Genomic DNA, 10,009 nt, shown 5'->3' with positions numbered 1-10,009 from the left:
TCAATAATAAGGGAGATGTCATTCTAAATAGTCTAAATAGACCTGTTGCAGATATTCCAGATGTGTATGTGCATGTTTTTCATTTTACAGCTGACTAACTGAAAGTTTACTGAGGCAAAGCTACTCTTACGCAGGTGCGCAGCTGGGAAAACTAGTGAATTGTGATTTTCTTGCTTGTCCAATGGTTTTTCCTCCATATCAGTGAATGCTTTATGCATGAAGAATCCGGGTCTTGTTTTTGTTTTATAATGACTTACAGACATGTAAAACAAAATACGAGCAGGGCATTTCCTGTTTTCACAGAGTTTCAGCTGAGAATGGTGGGTGACAGATCCTCACTGAATCTGTGAAGTTCAGTGACTGTCCTCGCCAACAGTCTAAAGACGATAAAGACTTATTGAAGTTTTCTTTGAAATACATCGAGAATATATATGTATGTGAGTGCCTGTGAGTATATGAGTGGCTTTTCCTCCTTCCTCATCCTGGTTGAGAGACACTTCCATGACTACTGCCTAAAGAATTCTAAAGGCTGGGCCTTGGCCGGAGTTATCCATTAGCACAGCAAGGAGAAAGGGTAGCAGAAAAACATGCCAGTTTGGGGGATGTTTGGATATGTGATTTCGTGGATCAGTGGCTATTGCACAGAGGAGCTATGCCTGAGTGAACAGACAGGTCCCTCTCTGGAGGGTAGGGAACCTCAGCAGGGGCTTGTGTGGCATGAACCCCACAAGGGATTTTAAAAGAAGTCAGCTGGAAGAGTATCTGCATTAGGGGACTGCAAAATCCTACCAGTGAGATCCAAGAGAAAGCATGCCTTAACAGTGAACAACAGCTATTTCTCAGGAATGACAGTTACTGTGACCGTGCCCTTCTCTGAGCTAGCAGCAGGATGGAGAGGAGGAGAGGAGGAAAGGAGGAGAGAGAAAGGAAAGAACACACACAGCCCTCCACCCCATTCCCCTCCCTGATTTCAGTGCCTGCATATTCTTCTGTCCTCGCCAACAACTTTGTGCTAAATGGCTCTCTAAAGGACAACTTTTAATTTTAAATGCAGTGTTTCTCCAATTTGGGTTTCTAAGTTTCTGTGAGTTTCTGAGTCTAAAGGCTCAAGTTATGTCTTGGAGATCAGGCTCCTGACTTGGTTATTGATGTTTTTCACAATGTTCCCTCAGTATAATAATTTGTATTTAGAAAGCTATATTCATTGACATTGAAAAATCTATAAGACCTCACGTTTTAGGGCAGCCCTGGTGGCTCAGCGGTTTAGCGCAGGCTTCAGCTCAGGGTGTGATCCTGGAAACCCAGGATAGTGTCCCGAGTCCCGCGTCGGGCTCCCAGCATGGAGCCTGCTTGTGTCTCTGCCACTCTCTCTCTCTATGTGTGTCTCTCCTGAATGAACAAATAAAATCTTAAAAAAAAAAAAAAAAGGAAAGAGAGACATTAAAAAAAAAAAAAGACCTCACGTTTTATAGTTTAAAATAAATAACCTTGGGGATCCCTGGGTGTCTCAGTGGTTTAGCGCCTGCCTTTGCCTCAGGACATGATCCTGGAGTCCTGGGATCGAGTCTCACGTCAGGCTCCCTGCATGGAGCCTGCTTCTCCCTCTGCCTGTGTCTCTGCCTCTCTCTCTCATTCTGTCTGTGTGTGTGTGTGTGTGTGTGTGTGTGTGTGTGTGTGTCTCATGAATAAATAAATAAAATCTTTAAAAAATTAAAAAATAAATAAATAACCTTGACTTGAGGAGACTCTTGTCAAAATAAATACCACATGCACAGGCAGGAGTATGTCAAGATTTGTGTCTCATAATTGTGAGTAACATAGTAAGAACCTTCACTTTGGGTTTTGCCATTTTGTCCTTGGGATTTTTTGCACAGGCCCAAAGTGGAGGTGGTCTCTGAACTTTAGGAAATGAAATGGGGTCACTGTGGTAGCAGATAAAACAATTTCTTGTCTTGGTGATGGGCACTGTCTCTGTATACAGTGGCTCTGGTCTGTGTGGGTCCATGGCTAGAGCTGGCCAGGACAGTAGGTGACTGGAAGGAAGGAAATCCCTTATGTTCCTCCTTATATAGGATAACTACCTCTGCTCTTTTCAAAATGTACAGACAGGGTTATCATCTTTGCATTTCTGAACATGTACAGGGAAACCTAGATACTTGCAAACTTGATTTGTAAGTACACCCAACTGCTTCCCAGCACAGCTGACCCTCAAATAAAGCTGGTAAAGTAATACACAGTACAATATAACCTAAATTGATCTTGGATCTTCATATATGCATCCTTTGGTGCTGGCAACCATCAGTGACTTGAAGATTCTTCCTTTGATCAGGTGACGCTCCCTTAGTCAAATTGAGGCAAGTAGCCATTGTTGATTATAAACTTTCAAAATCACCTATTCCTTCTAACCAACGACAATGGGGACAAAGTGAAGAAAACACAGCATGTGATTAAATAGAGTTTCACCCCAGAAAAACAGTCTGCTGAAAAGTTTTTGGTCTCAAATGCTAATACAGGAGTGAATCAACTGGGAATGGAATTCATATGAAGAAAATAATGAAGCTTTTTCTCAGGGAATGGACAAAGTATTTCTCAACATTCCTGAAGTCACCTGAAACTGCAATGCATTTCACCACATTTCAGCAAGATAACAAAAGCATGCGGTGGGGACAATGGCTTGTCTTGTACATATTTGTCTGTGTGAGGATGAAATAAGCCATCAGTTATGTGGAAAATCTGTAAATATTATTGCAAAAGTTATTGACATTATAGATTATACTTATTCATTGCTTACTGGCAAAGGAATTGTGCAACACACTAGCTTTTATTCATTTTATTATTAACAAATTGTTGGCAAAAGGCCTCGATAATGTATTTCCTTTTAAACATCAGAGAAAGTATTGAAATAAAAGCAAGCTATTGTTTGTTTTTAAATTTACCAAATTTCTGTTCCAGAAATATTATGACCTTCACTTTTAAATCGTATAGATAATGTAGGAAATGAACTATATTTCTTGGTCAGCAATCTGAAAAATTCATAAAACCCTGTCCCCTCTTTGACTCTTGAACCTAGCAGCAGTAGTGTGTTCACAGAATTTCCATTAGACTTGATAAAAGTCACAGGTGCACTTTTAGAGGGAACAATATCTGGTGGCCTGTTATTTGAATAACATTGTAAAAGACTGCTTTAGAGATGTAACCAGTATGGGTAGAAGACAAAAACCAAGGAAAAAAAGGTCCGTGTTTGCTGACATGGGTGTACATTTGTATGATTTCATTAGTTGCCTAGTTTGGAGAATACTTACTGAGAAAATAATTGTGGGGAAAATAACTCAGTAAAAAGAGAAAAATGGAAAGTAAAACCGTAAAGGGTTAATATATTTGGGAATCTACTTTGCAATTGTGTGTGTGTGTGTATGTGTGTGTGAGAGAGAGAGAGACAGAGACAGAGACAGAGACAGAGAGGTAGAGAATGGTAGAGAGAGAGAGTAAGAGGGAATAATGACTGCTACCTCTATTGGTAACATCTATTCAAAAACTACACATTCCTACAAAGGGTGTTCTGGCTCAGCCATCTCTATGCCAAATATCTGTTTCTTCAATAAATGACTTTTTAAAAACTTCAATAGCTCTATCATGGCTTGCAATTGATTCTTGGCTCAAGATATAGTTGGCTTTGGGTTTTTATTGATGAGTTGTGTGTTTTTCCTATTAACATTTCTTTTATAATTTCCATAGCAGTTTAACACCTGGAATATAGTTTTTATTTTGGAGGAAGAAAACCTATTTATTTCATTTTATTAATTTTTTTCAAGGTCTTTTAACATCATGATCTTGCTGATTCTTCTCTTTGTGTTGTTGATGATAGTTATTATTTGAATGAATTGACTGTTATATGGGCTTAGTCAGCCTGAAGCCTTGAAGTGTGCGAGTTTTATTTTGTTGAACCACATTATAACAGAGAATGAAAAATATCGTACCATTCTGAATCCCTTAAGAAAGGCTCTGAACATCTGACATGCCTATACAAAACATAATCACTTATTTTGCCTGAAAGCATATGCCAATGACTTTTGCTATAGTTCTCTGTTGCTAGATACTGGATTTTGTGTATCCCTAAAGTCACACTGCCTCCAAGTGCTTTATAGTGTCTGCTTTGCTGATTCCTCACAATTGTTTAGGGCACAAATATCACGTTGGACTCGAGAAAAAATGTCCCTTTGGAAATATCAGAAAGGGAGACAGAACGTAAAGACTGCTAACTCTGGGAAACGAACTAGGGGTGGTGGAAGGGGAGAAGGGCGGGGGGTGGGAGTGAATGGGTGACGGACACTGGGTGTTATTCTGTATGTTAGTAAATTGAACACCAATAAAAAAAAAAAATGTCCCTTTGGTGGGATTTTGTTGTGTTACGTTATGGGATTCCTTTGTCTCTTCTACTTTCAAAGAGGTGGTCCTCCGTAAAACAAATTTAATGATTCCTGCATTTTTAAGAGTATCCTTCCACACACCAGAATGTGCTAAAGATCTGGAGGGCTTGGCTGGAGTGTCCAGTGAGTGAAGACTTCTGTTATGGCAAAATAACGAGGTGTGGGCTTTTTATTATGAAGTCCCCCTGGAATGTCAGGTTTTTAAAAAATGTTTTCTACTTACTAAAAACTAAAACCTTACAGTGAACCCTTAAATCTAATACATTCTGCTTAAAATAAAGTACATACTTTATTATTCAAAATCAATTTCCACATTGGTACCCAGAAAGTTGATGCTGTTCCCAAGCCATTTTAGAAAAGAGAATAAAATAATAGTCATGAGTGATAATATGTAGGAGTATTGAACTTCCTTTAGCTAAATTTATTTTCCAGGTTAATGTATGTTAACATACTTATAAGAATAAGCTTTCATTTCTTCCCAGTTCGGTCATATACCAATGTGGCAATTTCCTGCCCTGCTTACTAACACACGTGTACACACACACAGACACTAACTTGTGTATACAGGTACACACACATTCCTATTTAGTGATGAGGTCTCACATTATCTTGCTGGACATCATAGTAATTGCTATTAGGTTGCTCCCTAACAGTTACAACCTCCTAATTTACTGTGTATTTCATTATTTCTCTTGTCTGTTTTCTTCCTCAGCCACTAGAGTGTAAATTCCATAGGGGCAGGGACTTCTGTTTATCTTGTTCATTGCTTTATGGTTTGTACCTAGAAGGGTGTCTACCACAATGCAAATATTTTTGAAAAAATATTTGTGAAATGATCAAATTGCATGCTTTTGACACTAGAAAAGAGGTTTAGATAGCTGTTGCCAAAAAGAAAGAAGTGTTAACAACTACCTCTCTTCTACCTTCTCTCTTGTAGTAGGATATTCTCTGAGTCTATTCTTCCTATCAGGACCTAAATGCCTAACAGGAAATGTGGTCATAATGGCTCTTCCTGGATTCTGATTCCATTTGCAATTCCTGCTCTATGTCTTGAAGAAAATCTGAGCAGAAGGATTATGTCTCAGGGCATCATCCGTGCAGACTAAAGATTATGAAGTCCACAGCAGTTCCACTGTATGATTCAGGTCAGATACCCTCTAAGAAAATCTTGAACTTTAGAATTTGTAGAGCCTTTTCCTTTCAAAGAAAAGAATATATTCAATTATCTATGCAAAAATAGAAAATAAATGCTGATATTCTCTATTGACGCTAGAAAAACAGACAGATCATTTTAAATGTACAATTGCTAGGAATATCAGTTTTCCTCTGCACAGCATAAGATAGTAAGTATTTTATTATGTATTATGTACAAAGTATGTGTGCATATATACATACATATATGCATATCTATATGTACACATATATACATATGTACGTACATATAATACAATAACAGATATCAGTTGTTGACTGAGTGTCAAATCAAAATGGTAATTATAAGTGCCTGCATATTCTTCTTTATAAGTATAGCCATGTTATAACTTGATTATCTTTTTCTTAAAGTTACTCTCAGCTGACATCTTTAAATTTTTATTTATTTTTATTTTAAAACATTTTATTTATTTATTCATGAGAGACACAGAAAGAGAGGCAGAGACACAGAGGAAGAAGCAGGCTCCCTGGAGGGAGCTCGATGTGGGACTTGATCCTGGAACTCTAGGATCATGCCCTGAGTGGAAGGCAGATGCTCAACCACTGAGCCACCCAGGCTGAGGCAAAACATAATTAGAGAAATAGATGCTAAAAAGTTACCCAAGCTCATACAGAGCTGGGGGATGTTTAAGTTTTGACCAGCCAGAATGCAGAGTCCTTACTGGGGCTTTCAGTAGAAACTCAGGAGAGTTTTGCCTCATACTGTGGCAAAACTAGCCCTGAACTAAATGAGATCATTTTTTTGTATTACATGGCTATTAACTTATTGAAAGAGAAAAGGGATTTCCTTTCCTTTTCAGATATACTGAAATCCCCTATAATTAATTTACTTCAAAGCCTACTTCAAGGAGACGAACTAGAGTGAACCCAAACAGTAAACTCAGATAGCAAAATGAATGACATAAATAGGAAAAAAGGAGATTTCTGTTTCCAGCTCTGATAATTGAAAGACCACCCTCTTACTGTAAATAATGGGACAAAATGTATTCAACAACTGTTTTCAGAAACTTGGCAACAAACAGTGGAGGACTACAATCCCTGGAAAAGAAGAAATAAATGAGGTGAACCATAGAATCTCTCTGACCTCCTTAGAGACATTTTCCAGACTGCAGCCCAGGAAGGAGAATCTAGGCAAAACACAGCATTTTCTCTAAGTTGAGGAGAACAAGCAGAGTTTAGGGGGAATGCGGTGGCTGGAATATGGGAGGCTGAGTGCCAGGGAGGAGGCAACTCTAAGAGATAAAATGCCTCAGAAATGTGCAAAGGGTTCCCTTGAAGTTTGTCTTCACATCCTCAGTTATGGATATGGACGACTGAACTTCATTGAAGTCAGGCAAAGCATGGCCAGAGTCTGTTACTAAATACTTAACCACACATGCATGGGATAAAACCCCATGGGCTGAGGCAAAACATAATTAGAGAAATAGATGCTAAAAAGTTGCCCAAGCTCATACAGAGCTGGGGGATGTTTAAGTTTTGACCAGCCAGAATGCAGAGTCCTCACTGGGGCTTTCAGTAGAAACTCGGGAGAGTTTTGCCTCATACTGTGGCAAAACTAGCCCTGAACTAAAGACTATGCTAGACTTGACCTAACAAGGCTTAAAAACAAGTATTATGTATTGACCTCATATATAAATAACTTCCTATCAAATCAAAGTCCAATAGCATTTAAGGGAAGCAAAGAAATCTAGTATTAAATATGCATACTCTACAAGGTCCAGCATCCAATACAAAATCACTAGGTATGCAAAGAAGAAAAATCTGACCCATAGCTATGGTAGAAAACAACAAACAGTAAATAGTAGCCGGACTTGATGATGGCTCTCAATTGTCATCATCTCCTGATATTTATACCCATTAGTCTCCTTGCATATTGAGTTGGAAATTAGTTGGTATGACCAGTAGAGTTAGCATTAGAGGTGCTCCTGAGTGACATTCTAGGCTGGGACATAAAGGACAATTGGATTCCTTGTTCTGGGAGAAGCCAGCAGCTACATGATGAACAGCCCTGTGATGAGGCCCAGATGGAGAGGAACGGAGGCCTTCAAAAAAATAGGCAACTCAGCTTGCCAGTCCTGTGAAGTTAACCACCTTTTAAGTGGATCTTCTTCCCTCTCAAGCCTTCAGATAGATGCATCCCCAGCTGACATCTAAATCTCACAATACTACAAGATAGCACATCCCATCAAAGCCCCAATTCCTTAACCACAGAAAATATGAAAGACAATAAATTTGATGATTGTTTCTGCTGCTGAGTTTTGAGATAATCTGTTGGAGAAAAATAGAGTATTAACATAGACTTTGGTACTGCTACTATAACAAAATCCAAAACATGCAGGAGTAGCTTTGGGACTGAGTAAGTAGAGAAAAGCTAGAATATCTTGAGATTTTTAGAGAAAGGCAAAAAGCCTTGAAGTTGCTATTAACAACCTTGTGGCCGTTGAGGAGGCTGCCATGGAGGCTGTCAGGTAGGTGAGAATATGACTGGAGACTGTAAAAAGAGAATCCCTTGTACATGGTTGCAAAAAATTGAGAGGCACTGTTTCATGTGGTGTCATAGGAACTAGAAAAGGCACTGAATCAGCGGGATGGTTAAACTAAAGAATCTTTTCAGGCAGGATATGGAATGTGCAATCTAGCTTCTTTTTGCAGTTTATTGCATGATGGAAAGGAGAGAGGGAGAGAGAGAAGTTAAAGAAAAAGTTGAACACGAGGAACTGCTAGGTCTGAAAGTTCCCAGACTCTTCAAACAATGCTAAATTTTAGAAATGGCTCTAGGAAAAGATCAAATGTCAGGAACTTTTAGGAAAGCATGGTCTAAAGATGAAACCAGGCACGGAGGGGATTGATGTCATCAAGATGGCAATGCAGGTGGTTGCCAACATCAGTCCTCCTCACAAGGACAGCTAGCAACTATCCATCGGCAAGACACCATTTGAAAATCCTAGAATAGGAGTAGGGCTGAAAAAAACCCCTCGAACACAGAGACTAAAAAGGATTGCATTAGAAGGGCAAGAGGAGCAGTTATACTGATTGCATCACACTCCCCAGACCAGCACAACGATGCACTGAGAGGTCCCCCCTCCCCGCTCCAGGCCTATGGTTTCTCCAGTGGGAAAAAGGAGAGAACTCAGGGTGAACATCTAGCTCATCGAGCATTGTGGGATGCTTCCTGGGAGACCCACTTGGGTCTTGCCTCACAAGGATCATAGGGGAAATCTGGGGGTTTCAATCCCTGGGAATCAGATTGAGGAGTTGGGGTAGGGTTTATAGCAACTAGTGCCCAGATCTTGGCTGACAGCATTCTTCTTCCTTGCAGGAGCAACCAAGTAGATACTAGAGCCAGTGGCTCTGCCCATCTGCAGAGCTGAGTTGGTGGCTCTGTGTGGCCAGGGAGCAGCTCAGCTTGATTTAAGTCCACAGCAAATGAGCCATACACACCTTGGAGCTTGTTCAGTCCTTCTGCCCTGGCAGGGAAGCAAGCTCAAAGCCCTGGCGAATGCTGCCTGTAGCCCCTCTGTCCTGCCAGGACAGAAGGCCTAACTAGAGTGCCTGGGGAGCTGCACAGACAATTCTACAGCCCCATCTATGGGATCAGCTGCACAGAGAGCCCAGTCAGTGCTCTGCCGATCTACAGAGCCGAGCCAGTGGCCTGTTGGGCCAAGGAGCCTGTTGGGAAGTTTTGCCAGATTCACATACCCATCCAGATCGTCATACCAGCTTGGAGCCTCTTCTCCCACTACATCCAGGCAGGAAAGTGAATTCACAGCCAGTGTAATGCAGAAGAGAACCCATAGTGCCCCCGTCCCAGCCCAGAAGCCCGATCAGGGAACCCGAGGAGCTGTGTAGCCCATGCGCTACATGCGCTAACCCAGGAGCCAGCTTAGCTCACTGGAGATGAGAAGGATATGTGATTGGAGAGGGCTAGACATTTTTTAAATGTTTTATTCCACTAATTTTGCAACACAATTCTTTCATTCCTCCTTCTCCCCCTTCCTTTTTGTTTAAGAGATGTGGTTTGGCCTCCAGAATAATGGAATTAAGAGATAATTTATTAGAGTTACTCACTCATTAGTATTCAAGTCCCTTTACCTCCTGGGGTCATCTTTCTCCTCTTCCAATCTATGCCCAGGTCTAATAGTCTCAAGGAACGGGGCTGACTCCTGCTTGGCTCTTGTGTTCAGCCTGTGCCCTGACACCCAGAGCACTTCCAGAAACTGCCCTGATGCTGGTCTCCACTTGGTTTGGGACCCCTGATCTGATGTCCAGAATACTTGTGAACTAGGTCCGGATGTTTGGTTTGGATCTGGCCCCGGCCTCCATACTACCTTTTCTTCTGGAGCTCATCCAACCCTTCCCTTGAGGATCCC

General features: G+C 40.7%; 1 protein-coding gene across 2 annotated transcripts in view; it reads left to right on the top strand.

The window, feature by feature from the left end:
* Positions 1–4,557: 4,557 nt before the first annotated feature.
* The window catches only part of SLC17A2 (solute carrier family 17 member 2), an 80,188-nt gene continuing 74,736 nt past the window's right edge, over positions 4,558–10,009 (top strand). For both annotated transcript variants that reach the window (XM_025442464.3, XM_025442474.3), the window contains exon 1: positions 4,558–5,572. The gene's annotated coding sequence lies outside the window, so the exon portion shown is untranslated. The remainder of the gene's footprint in view (positions 5,573–10,009) is intronic.

This window comes from Canis lupus, chromosome 35 (assembly GCF_003254725.2).
Source record: "Canis lupus dingo isolate Sandy chromosome 35, ASM325472v2, whole genome shotgun sequence".
NCBI classification, from domain to species: Eukaryota; Metazoa; Chordata; class Mammalia; order Carnivora; family Canidae; genus Canis; species Canis lupus.
Note: the sequence above shows the minus strand (reverse complement) of the source record. Positions and strands in the feature narration are given on the sequence as shown.